General features: G+C 35.8%; 2 long non-coding RNA genes across 2 annotated transcripts in view; one reads left to right on the forward strand and one right to left on the reverse strand.

Moving 5' to 3' along the window:
- LOC311432735 overlaps positions 1 to 19067 on the reverse strand; it is a 72248-nt gene that overhangs the window by 13907 nt on the left and 39274 nt on the right. The gene's annotated exons all lie outside the window — the stretch shown is intronic.
- Positions 5050 to 9855, forward strand: LOC311432014. Its single transcript, XR_014689776.1, has 3 exons — positions 5050 to 5110; positions 5684 to 5886; positions 9129 to 9855. It is a non-coding gene; the product is annotated as an uncharacterized lncRNA (long non-coding RNA).

Below are 19067 nucleotides of genomic sequence, written 5' to 3' on the forward strand. Positions count from 1 at the left end.
TGACTATCATGTGATAAAATTTGTAGCATCTGGATTTAAGTTAGAATTAACCTACTACAAACCAAAAACGTGAACTGCCAATGAATTTTGGATTTAAAAAGCATCTCTGTAACTGTTTAACCTGGGAGGCAGCTAAGCACCCCACAGACATTCACTCACTCCTTGCCTCCCAGTGGGATAGGGGAGAAAAAAAAAACACACACAAAAAAAAAAAAAAAAAAAAAAAAAAAAAAAAAAAGTTAAAACTTATCAAGTGATGCACAATAGAATTGCTTACCACCCACAGACTAATGCCCTGCCACCCTCTGGGCAGTGACGTCCCCTATCTCCCCCTCCACCCTCACCCCCGAATTTTTTGTTCAGCATGATGCCCTATGGAATGGAATACCTATATGGCCAGTTTGGGTCAGCTGTTCTGGGTGCATTGCTTCCCAGCTTCTGGTGCACCCCCAACCTTCTCACTTGCAGGAAAACAAGAGAAGCTGAAAAATCTTGACTTAGTGTAAGCACTGTTCAGCAAAAACTAAAACATCAGTGTGTTATTAGGTTTATTCTAACCCTAAATCCAAAACACATCACCATACCAGCTACAATTATTGTCACAGGCAGAACAGCCTCAGGATATGGAGATTAATATAATTTACTGCCTATTACAGAATCACAGAATCACAGAATTGCTAGGTTGGAAGAGACCTCAAGATCATCAAGTCCAACCTCTGACCTAATGCTAACAGTCCCCACTAAACCATATCCCTAAGCTCTACATCTAAACGTCTTCACATTACTAACAGATTTGAGCAGAGAGAAACTACAAGAAAAAAAACAACAACAACAACAACAACAACAACAACAAAAAAACAACCAAAACAAACAAACAAAAAAAACCTTCCCACTGTCCACCTTCTTCTACCTCCTCCCCCCAAGTGGCACAGAGGAACAGGCAATGGGGTTTACATTCAGTCCCTAATGCTTTATCTCCACTGCTCCTTCATAGTCACTCTGCTATTGCTTCTGCGTGGGCTCACCTCCATGGGCTGCAGTGTGGAGTTCTGCTCCATGGGACCCATGGGCTGCAGGGGAACAGCCGGCTCCACCAGGAGCCTCTCCACGGGCCGCAGGGGAACTTCTGCTGTGTGCCTGGAGCAACTCCTGCGCTCCTTCTGCACTGACCTTGGTGTCTGCAGGGCTGCTTCTCTCACATTTTCTCACTCCTCAATCCCAGCTGCTGTTGTGCAGCAGTTTTCTTCCCTTTCTTAAACCTGCACTCCCAGAGGTCCACCCAGTGTCACTCTCTGTCTTGGCTCTGGCCAGCAAAGGGTCCCTTTTGGAGCCAGCTGCAGCTGGCTCTAATCTAGTATGGGGCAGCTGCTGGGCTCTGCTCACAAAGGCCAGTCCTGCAACCCCCGGCTATCAGAACCTTTTCATGTAAACCTAATACAGTACCTAGTCAGAAGACAGTCCTCTGAAAACGTATCAGAGAAAGAAAGTTGACTCATTTGTGAACTCTGTCTCTTCAGGTAGTGGATTAACACTGGCTTGAACTGCTATCCAAGAAATTCAGAGTTCCAATATCTGTTAAACAAAATTGTATATATAAAGTTAGGCAATAAGAACATGCCTGACTGAGGAACATTTGTTTTTGAACATGGGAAGAAAAAAAATATATCAGTACAGTTAGAATCACAGAATCATAGAATATTCCAAGTTGGATGTGACCCACAAGGATCATATAGCTCCACATGGCTCCACATAGCACCACCCAAAAATCAAACCATGTGTCTGAGAGCATTGTCCAAATATTTCTTGAACTCCAGCAGGCTTGGTGCTGTGACCACTGCCCTGTGGAGCATATGAACATAGATATGTTCAAAAGTTTTCAAGATTTTTTTTGTCTTTTTTTTTTTTTTTTTAAGTAATTCTCCTGTATATCATTTTGACATGCTAAATCAGAAAATTGAATATACCTGTTTGTGAAATTTATGAAAGTGCTTGAAACTAAATAGTGCCTTGGAGTTTCTGTATGTGGGGATTGGCTGAAACTTTCTTTGTCTGAAATTGGAAACCAGGCCCACATATTCAGAAACACTAAGTGTGTCAGCAAATGCGTTAGGTATTACAACTGTCACCTCAAACTGAAAGCAAAAAGTACATTGATTTTAAGTTTTAGGTAAGGACGATCAGATGCTTGGCTCTTAGTGTTGTTTGGCCTTTGCACATTCCTTCCTAAATACACCCACCTGAATGTTTCCCTAATATTTTTCTGTTTCTTAAAAATAATACACTGTCCTTTATCCATACTAATTTATTCTCAATACTTTTAAATTGTTTGCTAATCAGGATATTAACTTTATTTACTAAAAATAAAAACAAGTCAAGGGAGATTTAGCAGATGAGAAAGTTACCATTTTCAATTAGGAAAAAAAAAATGTTTTGTTTAAAGCAGTCATTATGCAAATCTATCACAGGAATATGCTGAAACATTATGTGATACAATGAATTGTTTTCACTATTTTATCAGTTAAAGTTAGTATTGGATTTACACATCACAAATTTCTCAACATCATAAACTGTATAATAGTACTAATCATACTGATGTTATGATGGTATGACTTAGAAAAAGGAATATGGAAAAAGGAAAAAGGAAAAAAAAAAAAGACCTTGTTGCATTCCCAGTGGGAATTATATTAGGACATCTTGAAATTAAGTACACCCAGACAATTACTTTATAAAAGTTCCTAAACAGTCTTCATAATCTTATTGTCATGTCAGCAATTTACTTGATTCAGCTTAGCCATAACCCAGTGTCTAATTTATGTTTTGGGTCGTCATCTACAAAAATGTAACCTTCGTTGTAACCAGTGTTTTAATCTAGAGCCTAATTTGTTTATCTTCATCTTGTTCTGTATGCATAATGTACATTATTACACTTACTGAAATAATAACAGAACTTTAAAGCCACTTGCTAAAATACCAAAATATTTAATCTAGTTTACATCACTAAATGTCTATTGAATTCAGTTTGGGAACTGCAAGAAAAATGTCTCTAGATATGGAGTACAGTAGGGCAGAGACCTTTATTTTACAGTAGAATTGCACACAGAATCTGGATAGCTGGACATTACTGGTAGATATGAATTTTAATTATTTTGTTGAGATGAGGGACTAAACTATCTGTTACAATTTCAGCTACTGATTGAATCTCTCTCCTGTATTTTAAAAGTTTGAATTTCAAAGGTCAGCATAAATCCATAATGAAACTTCCAGCAGAAGACACCACAAATGGAGTCATCAGGCTTTGACTGTTTCTTTATACAATTAATTTTATTATTGATTTTTACTATTAATTTACTATAAATTTACTACTTTGTTTATATAATACAAACTTAAAAAATATTTATATTTACACAAATATTACTAAAATTACACCTTTGACTGGAGATGCTAGATACTATATGGAATATTTGTTTTGTTTTTCACTGGTCCAGTTGGATGGCCTACATGCCCAAGAATTTGGACATTCTATCTAGGAAAGATATGGTAACGAAGTTTGAAAATCTTGAAGCTTGCTTTTGTCAAAAAGTGATTCTTTTGGCACATATTGTAGGTATGGAAGTTACATTATTGTTCTTTCTGCAAAGGTCAGAATAAAAAGCACTTTTAAACAGTTCAGAATAGAAAATTAAAGGGATTTTCTTTGCCCAAATTAGGGCATTACTTAATAAAATATTACATATAAATGTAACTTAAATGATAGATATAACTATAATAAATGCAAAATTTATAAAATATCAGTTTTTTTTTGATTAAGTGTTAAATTTTAATGACATTCTACAATTTTGATGATATTGGTATATTCTTTATTTTCTTGCCCTGCCTTTTTTTTTTTTAATTATTATTATTAAAAATGACTGTCATGCCTTAAAAATTTAACAGATTACTATTCATGCCAAAATTTTGTTAAAATACAGCTGAGGATTTTGTAAGATTTAGCATGTACATATTAACATATATACATTTATATTTTTTCTATCTTTCATTCAAAAAATAAAATAAAATAAAAAAAGCCCATGGAGCTCATTGTGCCAGAAGAAATTAAGGGTTCAGAAACATTAAGATGAATAATCAAGGCCAAAATCAAAGAAGGATTGTTTCTTTCAGTGGGAGTTGACTTGTTCATTTGTGTTTGAAACTATTACATGAGCTGAAGAAGTTTCTGTCTGGGAAAGCGTATCATCCCTTAGAGACCTACTGAGGGAGGAGGCTAATGTTTTCTCTCTTATCACCAGCAACATTTGCACTACCTGGACTTTTTTATACAAACAAAAAACATGCTTTTCTTTGTACAACTCTTAACCAGGTCTGACTGCAGTATAGATTACCTCAGTTTCATAGCTGAAGACTCAGAGTTTCTGTAAATGGAAAAACTTAATCATTTTGCTAGTATATCAGCAGATTAATTCTAGGTATGATATTGTCTCAAATTCTGTCAAGCTAGCATCATTGTGGTTTCCTCCGTCTTTATCAATACTAAGTCACTACTGATTAAAATAACAAATTCTGTCAGGCTCAAAATGACTGCTTTGCCTAAAAATGTCACTTTATCCTGTCACTCAATGACAGGATAGTTAGAAAAAAATCTTGACAATGTATTATTTTTTGTCATTATTTCAAGCATATTGATAGATGCTGAAGGTAAACGGTAGTACACTGTCATTTCCTATTTATTATTATGTCAGTATTCATTTCAGGACCCAAACACTTTGAAAAAAATACAGGTTTTAAAACTGATATATATTACAGATAAATTGTAGAATGAAATATTTCTATAGAGTTTGAATGTCTTCAGATGAGACCAACATAAAATGACAGAAGTATTCTTTTGACTGACTTTGGATTAAAAACACAATCTTATAGAAAGTTGATGAGCTTGCATGTTAATTAATACATTTATATTAACATGCTAGCTACACAGCACTGACTTTCCAGAAACACTTCATGGAATATAAGACTAAGGAGACAGTGTTGAAAGCAGTGGGGTTCCCCACAATCTAATGAGTTCACCACCATCCTTGCTAACATGCAGGCACTGTCAGACTGTTCTGGACATGCAGTAAGTAGCCCCAGCTAAAGCCTCCAACAGATAAGTAGAATCATAGAATTATACCCTGAGTTGGAAGGGCCCCACAAGGCTCATCAATTCCTACTCCTGACTGCACACAGGACCACCTGAAAATCAGTATGTTTTAGAGCATTGTCCATATGCTTCTTGAACTCCAGTATGCTCAGTGCTTTGAATCCTTCCCTGGGGAGCCTGTCCCAGTGCCCAACCACCCTCTGGGTGAAGAACCTTTCCCTAACACCCAAACTGACCCTCCCCTGTCCCACCTCCATGCTGTTCCCTCGGGTCCTATCCCCAGAGGGCAGAGCTCAGCACCTGCTGCTCCACTCCCCTTGTAAGGAAGCTGCAGGCCACCATGAAGCCTCCCCTCAGACTCCTTTGCTTTGGGTTGAACAAACCAAGGGGCCTCAGCTGCTCTTCATATGTCTTGCTCTCTAGACCATTCACCATCTTTGGACACTGTTAGTTTTATGTCCTTCTTTTGCTGTGGCACCCACAACTGACACAAAATCATAGTATCTTATGCCATTTTCTTGCAAATTTCTGTCCATGTTTTTCACACAGGTGCTTCACATGTTTCGAAAGCATTCTTCACGGGATCAGGGCTATCCAGACAATGTCAGCATATGTTGTTATACTGGAGCAGGAAGAAGATGCTCACAATAGAGGTCCTGAAATAACTTTATCTTTAAAGTACATTTGTACTTCATGAAAAAATGTCCAATCCACAATTTATATCAAAAATGGGAGAACTGAAGAGGGAACAGGTGAATTTTTCATGGATTGGCAAGCTCCGAGGGCAGTGTAATAGGAGCTAAATGGAATGCTTTCACTGAAGTATGTGATATAGGAATATGGAAAGAAGAAATATGTAACAAGGTCAATAAACTGTGCTTCCAGGTTGCTGTATCTGATTTATTTGTATGAGTGAAATGACCATTTTTAAAGATTCCTTCATAGAAGTAATATGATTGAAGGAAACAAATAGGTTATGTTAAATGAATCTAGCTGCTATTCTTTGTAAAAGCTTCTGTTCCACAGAACTAAACTATTGCCTAGACAACCTGAAAATGAGTAAATCCCCAAACTCTTTTCAAAGCCATTAAATAAATAAATACATACATACAAAACATACAAGCAAAACCCACATTGTCAAAGAAATCTCTCTGTTCTTCAAATGGAAAGATACACGTACATATTACAGGCTGCCTTGGTGAGTTGAAAGAATTATAGACCTTTTCTGTGTTGTTGAAGGAAATATAATGTCACTTCATCTTTCTTAGGATGACTTGTTCCTGGGTCTACAAACGTTCCTTTTTGACCTTAGAATTTTAAACAAAGTTGGCATTCTCATTATTACATTAATTTATGTCTGCATCATTTTTCAGTAATGTTGTTGCTATCATTTAGGAAAGCTGGATGTTTTGTCTGGCTTCCCAACAAAAGATAATACAAATCCACTTAAATATACATGGAATCATTCCAGCTAGCTATCTACTCTGGGTATCAACTCTGGGTAATTTTCCATATCAAGGACACATATTAATTCAGAGTGGGGACTATGAAAACCAGTGCTAATAAGCCTTCTGGTGAACACAAATTTTCTTATTAGCAAATAAATGGAACTCGGTTCATTATAAAAATTTGTATCCTCTGATGTATAGATGTAATTTACCACAGCATATTTTGGGGAGCCAACATTTTACTTAGAGCCAATATGCCTTTACACTGATCTGTACTGAATTTGCCCACTACACACAATCCTTCTCCATTCCTCTTTCTGCATGTCTGCATAAAGCACCCTGCTCTGCTTCCATAGCAACTGCTATTGTTTAGGACCGTATCTCTACACAGTCAAAAGGCACCTTGATTTACATAGGCCTTTCAGAGTAACCAATAGGAAAATCATTTTTTATATTTTAAATTCCATTGACATGGAAGAATGAAACAAAGCTGCTGGAACTGTAAGTGAAGGAGCCTGTGCCAGATAGAGAGGTTTTGTGCCTTCCATCTCGATCCAAATCGAGCAGGGACATGCTGAACACAAAATCAAAGAAGCGGCAGCATTTTTTTCAGCAGCATATTGGTCAGTGTTAACTGGAGAGTAAATAGAAAATTTTGTAAAGCTGAAATTGATAATGAAAAGAAGTTTCAATATTTGAGGTAAAACAGCTGGATTTCAGGCTATTACTACATATTTACCCTTTCTGCTTATACCCTATCTAATTCAAGGTATTTCTTCCTATTTTAGTCCAAGCCTGCATTATTGAAGAAGCCTTGAAAGTAGCCTTTACTGAATGTAATAACAGTTTTGGGTCAGCTGGAAGCAGGGAAGCACAGCAAAACAGTAGAAAGACTATTGACTTCTGTATGTGGGTAAAAGAAAAATTGTCAATAACTCTGGGAAAAGGGAATTTGAAAATATTGTATTCATATTTCCATTTTCTCACCAACAATTTTGTTGGTTCTGCAGACAAGAGACACAGGTATTTTTGTCTTGCATGTAATGGAGGCTACAAAGTCAGATGAACTGTAACCTTTTCATATAGATGCATGTCCTTATTCTCAGTATTTTGCCAAACTTGATTGGCATAACAATAACCAGCAGGCAAATTTAAGCTGGAAGTGGAAGAGAGATAGCAAAAAATGTATGTAATACATACATTCAGGTTTTGCCATCATTTTTTAAAAATATAAGGCATCAAGCCTTCTATATTACCATCTGTGTTCACTCAAAATTTAAGAAATGTATCCCTTATCTTCAGAATGTATCTTCAGAATACAAAATGTGCCTTCAGAATGTCCAGCTATTAGCAGCTGTTGAAAATTTCTGTTTATTTTTTACAGTTTTTGATTCATAGGCCCTCTGAAGTAATTTCTCAAACAGCTGTGTCATTACAGGTCCTAACTTCTTTGAAGCACACTGACCTTGCAGCCTGAAATTCAATTTGGACTGCTAGACTTGAAGCATCAGTGTGCACAAGGAATTTGAGCCAATTTAAAAGAATTTAATTTTAGATCAAAATGAATGAGATACATCAGTATTAGCCACCCTTAAGCCAATTTAAGAGCATCTACACCAGCGATTTCACTAGTTTAAATCAATTTAGGAATTGATTTAACTAAATTGCTACATTTTCTTTCTGAAAAGGGAGGACAAGTTACGTGGGTTTTATATGGAGAAGCTCTAAACGCCCATTCAAAACACCAGGGATTTCAAATGTTATAGTGTAAGCAGATGCCCTCCAAGAACTATTATCAGGATTAGAACTATAGTACAATGTCTGGAGAATGTGCACAAGTAGCAGGTGCAGGAGAAACTGAGTAGCACTTATATTATATATGTACATCTCTCTCCATAATGAAAGCAATTTCAGATTCCCAGATCTGAAACTACTGGGTCTTGCAAACCTGTCAAATTCAGGAAAGGACTGAATTGCTGTTATGATGCTATTGATGGCTATGGCGGAGAATGTACCATACATTAAAAAATATCAGGCAGATTGATTCTCTGTTTTCTTTATCCTAGAACTGCTGAAATACAAAATTTTCACAGGTACATTACCAGTGCCCCTCAAGCCCATGTTAGTGACAGAAATAGTCCAGCACTTATTCAGTGTCTCTTCAGTGCATTCCTCTCTGCTAACAGTGGGCAGAGTGTCAATTAACACTACAGCCAGCAGTCCACTGTTTACCAGGAATGAGATGCTCCTTCCTTTGGTAACACCTAATTGTAAAGCAGTATTTTGCCACCACACAAGAAGAGGTCTGAATGGATATTTTGGGTTTCACTTAAGCCACAGTGCCCAGCACGGAAAACCATAATAATAATAAAAGAACATGCTTCCATTCCTCTGTGTGTATTCACATCTATGTATAATGCACGCCAGTACTTATCAGGCCTCTAAACTTTTTTTTTTTTTTCCGTTCTAAAAATATCCTTTACAAAGGTGTCACCCTGTGAAGTAATTTTTCATCATTGACTTTATATTTTCACACTCATTTTCAGTATTGAAGAACGTTTAAGGAAGCATGAAAAACTGAGACCTGAATATTTCAACAGCTGCCATTAAAGTGAAGATGGATGCTTGAAATGTAAAGACTTGTCACAGAGTACTAATTAATGCCCTAGAAATCTGTAACACTAGAAATCCTTAACTATAATCCACAGGTTATAGAAAAGGACAGAACTGTAGTCTATTCATATTAAGATTAAGGAAAGCACAATTTTCTTAATCATCTAAACAAAACCTACTCAAGTGAAATCTCACTTTTAGAAGTTTCAAGTGTAGAAGGTGCAGGTGCCCAGGTGCTGACAGTGAGGGGCTCCTCTGTGAGGAGAGGTCACAGCACAGCTGGAGAAGGAAGAGGAGGGGGAAGGGAAGCATGAGGAGGAGGAGGTGCTCCAGGTGATAGAGTACAGATTCCCCTACAGCCTGTGGAGAATGTGGTGAAGCAAGTTGTCCACATGCCTGTGGAGCACCCAGACTGGAACAGGAGAGAAATATAAGGAGGAAGGAGTAACAGAGAGGAGCTCTTATGGACTGATCAGAGCTTCCATTCCCCATCCACCTGTGCTGCTTGTGAAGAGGAGATAGGGGAGCTGGGAATGAAGGAGTAAACTTGAAGAAGGAGGAGGTGAGGGGAAAGGAGATTTCATTGTTGTTGTTTTCCTCTTTGTTTCTCACCATCCTACTTTATTTTAACTGGCCATAAAATAAATTAATTTTCCCTGTTTTGCCTGTGATGATAATTGGTAAGTGAACTATCTGCCTTTATGTCAACCCCTTTTTCATCTTATTTTGTCCACCTCTCCTATTGAGAAAGAGGAGTGAGAGAATAGTAGGGTGGGTACCTGGCAGCCAGATAAGGTCAACTCAGCATATCAAGGTCAATTATAAAAACATGGAATATGTATGTTCTAAAAAGACAAAAATTTGATAAGTTTTCCTTCAGTAGAGGTTGTGAAACTTTGTGGTGGTTACCAAAACAACCATGCTTTAAAATGATCCACTGTTCTTTGGCTTGTAAGGGTTGTCAGGACAGAATAAGAACATGAGTGCTTTCATGAGCAGTGTTTCTCAGGAGTCAGTACTGGAACCAGCACTGTTTAATGTTTTTGTTGGTGGCATGGACAGTGGAATGGAGTGCACCCTCAGCAAGTTTGTCAATAACACTAAGCTGTGTGGTGTGGTCAACAAGCTGGAGGGAAAGGAGGGGTGCCATCCAGAGAGACCTTGACAAGCTTGACAGGTGGGTTGGTGAGAACTTCATGAAGTTCAGCAAGGTGAAGTGACAGTTCCTGTATCTGGATCGGGGCAATCTCAAGCACTGGGTGGCTGGGCAGGCTGGGTGGACGATGCTTGAGAGCAGCCCTGAGGAGAAGGAGCTGGTGGATGAGAAGCTCAACATGAGCCAGTAATGTACACTTGAAACCCAGAAAGCCAACTGTATCTTAAGTTGCATCAACAGAAACACAGCCAGCAGGTCAAGGGAGGTGATTCTCCCCCTCTATTCTGCTTTTGAGACCCCACCTGGAGTACTGTGTTCAGCTCTGGGGCCCTGGGTTTCATAGATCAGTTCTTTGAAAAACCTGTATTTTTAATTGTCCATTTTTACTTTGATTACCTATATTATTTTCCCCTGACAATAAAATCAATAAAATGCCTTTTTGCCCTCATGTTTTTATTCTTTTTTTTACTTATTATTCAATTTTATGTGGTTGAAGAATCTTTTTTCCTTTAATTTTTTTTCCAATACTGAATTCAAATTGTCCTTAGGGAATTATTACTGACCACTAAGACCAAAGACCAGCTTTCTCTTCTCAGTTTTTTTTTTTTTTTTTTTTTCTATTTTGTTATCCTTTTCAGGATAACATACATACAAAACATACAAGCAAATGTATGCATGAGATGCTTATTTACCATTCAGTTCTGAATTCTGTTACTGTAGGAGAGACATGTTCCAGATACTTCTAAATAAAATTAAAAATCAACATCCTATCATTCTAGTCCAGGTGACTTTAAATAATTTGTATAAATTGTAAGAATGGACTATTTTGAATTTAAAAATAAATTATAATTTTTGTCTATCGCACATTGTTTCCTTTTTGCTCAACCCAAGATTATTTCCCTAGTAACAAGTTTTTGTAGTATTGATGATACTTCTCCAAGCCGAGTAAAAATAGCATCCACTCTACTTAATTCATTGATATTCTGTAAAGAAATCTGTTGGATGCTGTACTCCAAAGTTATCTAAGCCTTGCCATAATTAAATTAGCATAAGAAAAAAATAGAAAATTACTTATCAACATATCTCTCATGAATACAGGAATTACCGTAATTAAACTGAACAACTCTAAAAGGGAACTGAGAACTCCATGTTTCAAATTTCAGCATTTTTGTGTTGTTGTTGTGATACCATTGGTACTGTGTTTTATGAAAGTTATTGGGCTTGGAAAGAGCACTAACTTCGTGGTACTAGGGTATTTGTTCTGTCCATCTGGTGTGCACAGGGAAAGCTACCCACCTTACTTCCACCTCTGCCTTCCTGACAACAGAAACACACCAACTTTTATTGCAAAGCCAGAGCAACAGGTCTGACTTACTGTCTTCTTCCTGCAGCAATGAGCTAGTGGAAGGTAGCCTGATGGGAGCCCTTGTGTAGACCTGCTCAGAGGATTTCTACTCTTTAGTACCCCTTTTCTTGTCACTTGACCCTCCTTTTCACCATCCTTATTCCTCCCTTTCTCCACCACAGTCTTCTCCCAAATAAAAAAAAAAAAAAAAATATCATGTCACTTCTGCACTTTTTTTTTTTAATATAATAGGGTTAAGTTTCTCTTAGTTGCATATGTGGTCCAGCATGTTAATTGCATCTAACCTAAAAATGAATGAAGCATGATTAGATAGCAAATAAGATAAATTAATCCTGTATTATTTATTTTTAATTTTTTAAAGTGGATTCCTCCTCCTCAATGTCACAGTGTGGTTTCATATCACTAATGCTGTGATATGCTGTCATATTTCATCTAATAGACATCTAGAGTCATCTGTCTTTTTACATTCATGCGCTTGAGTGCTAGAATATTCATACTTGGTGTTGATAACTTTAAAGCCTGTGACTTGAAAAATACAGACTTCAAAACATACCAGGATTTGATGAAGTCAGTGAAGTGTTCTGAGACTTTCTGATAAGTTTCTAATTTTATTTAAATCTTAACTTTTTTTATTTGTATTTTAAGTTTTTATCTAGGAGAAAATAATTATTTCATGCATGCTTGCACACACTTTATTAGAAAAGTCTACTTTATTAAGTGTCCTTTCATCCAAACGATGTTATAGTGTTAGAGATTTAAGGAAAAAGCATTAGAGATGTGCAATTCTGTTTGATATTTTATATTTTTAAAGGGGGAAAAATCCATAATCTTATGCAGATCTATATGTCTTATATTACTAATGAGAGCATACAAACATTAAATTCCTGTTAAATTGTGTCAGGTTTTCTATGTCAAACAAAAACTCAAAGGAACAAGACAGATGTCCCTTGAGTTTCTCTTTCAGAAAATCATGTATTTGACACAGTTACTATAAAACCTCACAATTTCTGCAATCTTTTCACTTGTTTGGTATCAATCACATATTGTGCCATGCATTACAAGGTCAAATACTGAGAAAGTACCATTCTGGTAGTCTTTTTTCCACAGATGTTCTTTGTTAAGAGTTCACCCTGGTAAATCAATGATCTTAAGCAGTGAATCTAGAGTATCAAGGATAAGTCTTTTTGATAACTTGATAGTGAATTGGAAGTGTGAGCTTCCCACAGGCAGCAGCTCTTCACTGCTCCAGTACAGGTCCATACCATTCATCAGGAACAAACAGTTCCAACATGTGTCCCCCATGGGCAGCAGCTCTCCCCAGATCCACCTGCTGCACCATGGAGATCTGCTCTGCGGGACCTATGAGCTGCAGGGGGACAGCCTGCTCTACCAGGGGCCTCTCCACAGGTTGCAGGGGAAGTTCTGCTCTGTGCCTGAAGCAACTCCTGCCCTCCTTCTGCACTGACCTTGGTGTCTGCAGGGCTGCTTCTCTCACATTTTCTCACTCATCTCTCCCAGCTGCTGTTGCACAGCATTTTTATTTTTATTTTATTATTTTTATTTTATTATTTTATTTCCCCCCCCCTTCATTAAATCTGCTCTCCCAGAGGCCCAGCCAGTGTCTCTCCCTGGCTCAGCAGTGGGTTCCTTTGGAGCCCTCTAAAGCTGGCTATGATCTGACGTGGGTCAGCTGCTGGGCTCTGCTCACAGAAGCCACCCCTGCAGCCCCCTGCTACTGAAACATTTACATGTAAACCCAATACAAGTCACAACAGTGTTAGGTTGTCAAATATAGATACACATTTTTAGTATCACAGTATTTTCTTTCTTTTCATAGCAACTTCCCTTGACTAAACTGTTATGAGACTATTTCTGCTATTATTCACCCATTGAGCAAACACATTTGAAATACATTGACTTTGAATTTTTAGATGTCCTTCAACACAGTCATTTTATTTATTTATTTTAGTGCACTTTTTTTCCTTTGATATGGATTCTTAATTTTTTTCTTGAATAGAAAAGTTCAGACACCTAATTGTGGAATTCCTCTAACACATATTCTGAAATAAGCCACTTGGGAGTGTGTTTGAAGCTGATGCTTTGATGTGTCATTCATTTTCTTCCATGGTTAGCTGTAATTGCTTGGAGGTCACTGTATTTTTTTCCTCACTCTACTTTCCTGTACATTCATTTTATGCCTGAGTCCCATCTTATCACTGAACTGGTAGAAAAAAGTGAACAAGGTAAACTATGTCTATTTTAATAACAACAACAATTTTCCTAATGCTGACATTTTAATGGTTATTAATGATTCATATTGTACAGTAGTTGGATAACAGGTATATTGACTTTCTTTCATTTTACTTTGCCTTCAATCTCTTCAGAGCCTCTTGATTTATTTTGTATAAATATCAGTATTCCAATAAAAGGGTTTTATTAGCATCTGTTATTGGTCAATGTAATTATGTGGGAACTGAGCAACTAAAAAGCCAAATCAGTTCATTGTCTCAATGTAAGAGACAGACAGTATCTGCATACTCAGCTGTGATTAGCATGAAAGCAGAAATTGATTTAAGGAAATGTTCTAGTCTTTTATTATTCATTTCCACTTGATGCTAATAATGAGATAAATGTCAGCAAGGCATGAGTAATGAACTGCATGGGAGACTTAAACTGGAAATCAGAAGACCCAGGTTCAGGTCTCTAATGCAACTTGTACATAAACCAAGGGATTAAAGAACTGAAAAATTATGTCCTATTTTCAAAATCAATGCTTTAGTTTATATTTTGCTGGTCTTGTTGTTGTTCTGGTGGTATTCCTTTCTCCAGTTTTACTAAGAGTTTCATCCTGGATCTGGTGAAGATATAATGCTTTTTGTTAGCATTTTTATTCTAAAAGACAACAGTTCCAAAGCTAAACAAACAACTGTTCTCCTGGCCTTTTCTACCCTTTATATCATTTCAGAACATTCTGCATAATGGGTGATAAATCTCTTACTAGCCAAATTGGCAAGTTAATTTTTCTTGTAGAGAAGAACCAAGATTGTTCTTTCCTCTATCCCATCATCTGTGGTAATGGTAGTATTTTTTGAAACAGCATTCACTTTTTTTTTTTTTTTTTTTTTTTTTCCATAAGACATTCATGCACTAACTGTACAGTGTAGATTTAACAGAGATAAACCATGCAGTGTCTCAGAGTTGTTCTAAGGCAAGAAAATAAAATTTTAATTATATAGGACATATATGTATATTTAACTGCTTTATGCTTTTCCAAAGGTGGTATAAAGACAATATAAACTTTTTTGGTGATATGCAAAATTCTGAAACTGAGTATCAACTGAGTGAGTCTAGTTATAATTCTCTTTACAAGTATTTATAATTTGATTTGAATTAATAACAAAGAAGCTATCCTAGAATTATTTCACTCTACCTTATTTGTCTTTATATAATATGATTTACTCTTTTTGTTTGATTTTCTTTCTCCCTTTTTCCCGTTTTCACTTCCTTCTTCCTTCTTACTTATGCCAAGCACAGAATGCTTGCTTTTTCTACTAGTAAGAATGGAGTCTCTTAGTTTTATACTGAAAGAAGGTGTCTTATTTGAAGACACCTTCAAAGACACCTTGGAGGTCATTTATTTTATTTTTTCCTTTTAGTAAGTCATTCTTATATAGAAAGTGTGTTATTTTAACAACAGAAGAATTTGATAGTACCTATTTTATGACCTTGACTTGCATTCATGAACCTATTGTAACTCTGCTAATACTATTGTGAAGCTTGAAGTGGAGGTCCTTTGATTTCATGCGGAGAAATTTTGGAGCACAAAAGAATCACATGTTCCATGAAAGACTATAACATGTCTTGGACAACAGGTCACCTCTGTAGGATGATAGAATTAATGAGAATAAAACAACCCATGCTTTCACCAAATTTCTGGACATATCAAGATACAATTAAAATAAACATTCTACATTCTTGACACTTCCCTTATAGAACACAAAGAGTGTATAAGTTTGAATTCTGTTTAAAGAACCCAAGATCCAGATCTATTTTCTCATTTTATTTTATACTTTATATTTTATTTTTGTTTTGTTCTGTTTTTATTTCATTTGTCATTTAATGTAATTAAAATAACCTGGCCTAACATAATCTACATTCCAGAGTGTATTACAAATTAGTAACTGCATCTATATGTATGCATGGAAACCTCAGAACTACAATAGTCAATTTATTTTAATCACTGCGCTAATCTCATTAAAAATCATATATTACTTTTATAATCAGGTCACTTTCACTCATTTATATTGATATGGATTTAAATACTTATATTTAGGAAACTACTTTTGAAACTGTTAGTACTCATCCTCCATTTAACTGATCAAGTATTTAATTTTGAAAACAGTAAATTGGGAATAGATTGTGGTCCATTTTCTGACATATAAAAATTTTTGATGCCTAGCTGCATTAAGATAAATAATCTCCAGTATTTATTTTTCACTCTAAATTTGATGCTAAAGTGTATTCTGAATATGAAGCAATTGTTAATGTTTCTTAATTCAAGCTATTGAATTAAAATGAATATTTGATGGTTTCTGAGCTTTCAGTATTAAAGTGAAACAATTTTCTTTTAAGGAAGATGAACATGTTTTTACAGAATGATTTATTATTATACAGCACCATTAAAACATGATGGATTCCACAATCACATTAGCTGATATATTTACAACATACATATTCTGTCTGCAGAGCCAGAGTGCAGTTTTTTGAAAACTGTATTTAAACTTACATTATTTATCATAATTAAATTTTCTTGCATATTTACACTGTCTGTGGTAAGGAATGCCCACTTGTTTTGCCTAGAGTGTTATCTGAACTAACTGTAAAAGCTGTATACAGTCTCCCTAGATCATGAAGGATTAAATGTCTCACATTTTGAGGAAAACATCATCACCCTCTGGAATGTTATAGGTTCCTCTGGGACTTTTTGTGGTGCATTGTGGACTAGTTAGTAGCTGAATCAGACTGAATTAAAAACAGATATTTCTCAGCCTGTCTTCCCATTGACTCTGTAGCTGTTTTTCCAGTACAAAATCCAAATCTTTGCACAAAAAAAAAGGTGTGAAATTTGTCTGGCTATGCCAATGCATAAGTGCAGTCCTTGTCTGTTTTTTCTAAGGCCAGTATTTTATATTTTTTTAAAAATTAAAATAATCTCCTTTTTATCGCAAACAAGTAAATTATAAATGCATTTTCATTTGCTAATCATCATGAGAAATGAAAGTGGAAGATTGGACTATTCTGTCATGGAAGCATGCTGGGTTGTTTTTTGTTTGTTTGTTGCTTACTTACTTGCTTATTTACTATTGGTGAAGGTATTTCATGCTTCCTTGTTATTTGGTTATTCCACCTGTGTTTGTTTACTGTATTATATTTGCAAAGTGATCTATGATATCTGATTGAAAGAATTTGTGTGTTCCTTCTGAATTTAAACTGTAATAGAGAGTGATATATTCGGACTTTTACATTGCCTCTAGTTTCTTCCCCTCAAGCTATACATACAGCCTTCTCTTGTTTATGTTAGAAGCTTTTATTTGGTCTATAAAAACTATCATTTAGAGTTTATAATATAACTAATACTACAGATGTTATAAAATAAGGAACAATGAATGCCAATTGACCAAGCAAATTTAGGGTAACTTGTTCGCATCTGAATTGAGGTAAAATCTTGGAATAAACAAGGGCCTTTGTGTTTGTGGTGTATCATTACCTTATTGCACAAATCTATATATGCATGTTGTTGTGACTTTTTAAAGTATATACTAGTGCTACTCTTAACTGCTGGATCACTGTAATCAGAAAATTTTTGTTTTCAAAACTTGTGCCTCCAAAACAACTCCATTATTATACAGAAGAAAATCTATACTGGGATCTGAGTCACATGAAAACTTTTTTTTTTTTATGTCTGGGAGTTGAATGATTGCACCAATCCAATACAATAGTAAGCTTTAAGAAATAGTGCTTATTAACCATTTCTTTTTCTAGAACACTTTGTTCTTTCATTACCACTTCTAAAGCATGTCAATGGCCTGGTTCTTTATTTCTAGAGCTGTAAAGCATACAGACAATAAATGCAATTACCTAGTTTATTTAGAGCTAAACATTCCTGATTTCTATAAAGCTATCCAGCATTAAGAAATATGACTGCTGTTTCAAAACTGGACATTTTCACTGAGAAGGCATTGAAAAAAAAAAATACTCTGTTTCAATATAAATACATAGAGGTGGGTTAAGGAAATCAACAGAAAAACAGTGAGTGGGAGAACTTGAACATGCTGCGGGAAAGAAGGGAGGGAGGGAGCAGGATTAATAAGGTAAGCCAAATAACAAGAAGTATTTTATTTTACTTTATCAATATAAGGCCATCATTACCAAGTTCTAGTGGAAGTAAGGAAAGTGTTAAAACGATCTGATGATATCTTGAATTAGCTCCATTAAGATACAGCAAAAGGATTTTAAACTGTCACTATCAGCACGCTCGTGCAGTGTGATAACTCACTTGAAGATGCTGTGTTTATTTATTTTGTAACTGAGAATGCTGTATGTCAGCTATAACACTACTTTCAGTCACTGTCATACACTCAGAGGCTATAGCTGCAGCGTGATTTGCAGAAACAGCGGAAATGGCTGCTGTCACTTCAGAACAGATGAGGAACAAAATCTGCCATGAGCCTTGAGAACTTAATATATCACTAAAGACAGTTAATTTAGCAGCCATGACCCATGTAGGAAACAGAATTAATAGCAAATCTCTTCAGCAATGAACTTCTCCCTGTTGTGCCATTGGGAGCGTAAGTCAATATTCTGATTTCAACATTGTTTCCTATACAGCCTGCTCTGGTTCTTCTTCCCCATCACACACCTCTCTGTTTCGTGGTAGCCAGCTACCACATTTCTAAACTATGCATTCATTATGATTAAGACATATTCTAAATCTGTGAAGTGTTCTGACTGAAATGAATTTGAGGGTTACAAGATGAGGTAGGCCTAGGGATGATTTCAAATTATTTTAGTACTGAAGCCTCATATTCCATTTAGTAAGGACTAATGATGTCTTCTCTGCTTTTATATGAAATAAAATTAAGAAAATATTTGTCACAGTCCTTTTGTCACAGGTGCAGAGTAAAGTAAGACTACTCTTGCTGTTTTTCTTAGTTTATTTTAGAAAGTCTTCTTGCATTTTTTTTTTTTTTTCAAGAGATCCCTTTATCCCTTTGCAATACTGCTGAAATGAACTTCCCAAATATACAGCTGGATAAAACAACAGGAAAAACAAATATAATAATAAATATT

Source organism: Aythya ferina, assembly GCF_964211825.1.
Source record: "Aythya ferina genome assembly, chromosome: 2".
Classification (NCBI taxonomy): domain Eukaryota; kingdom Metazoa; phylum Chordata; class Aves; order Anseriformes; family Anatidae; genus Aythya; species Aythya ferina.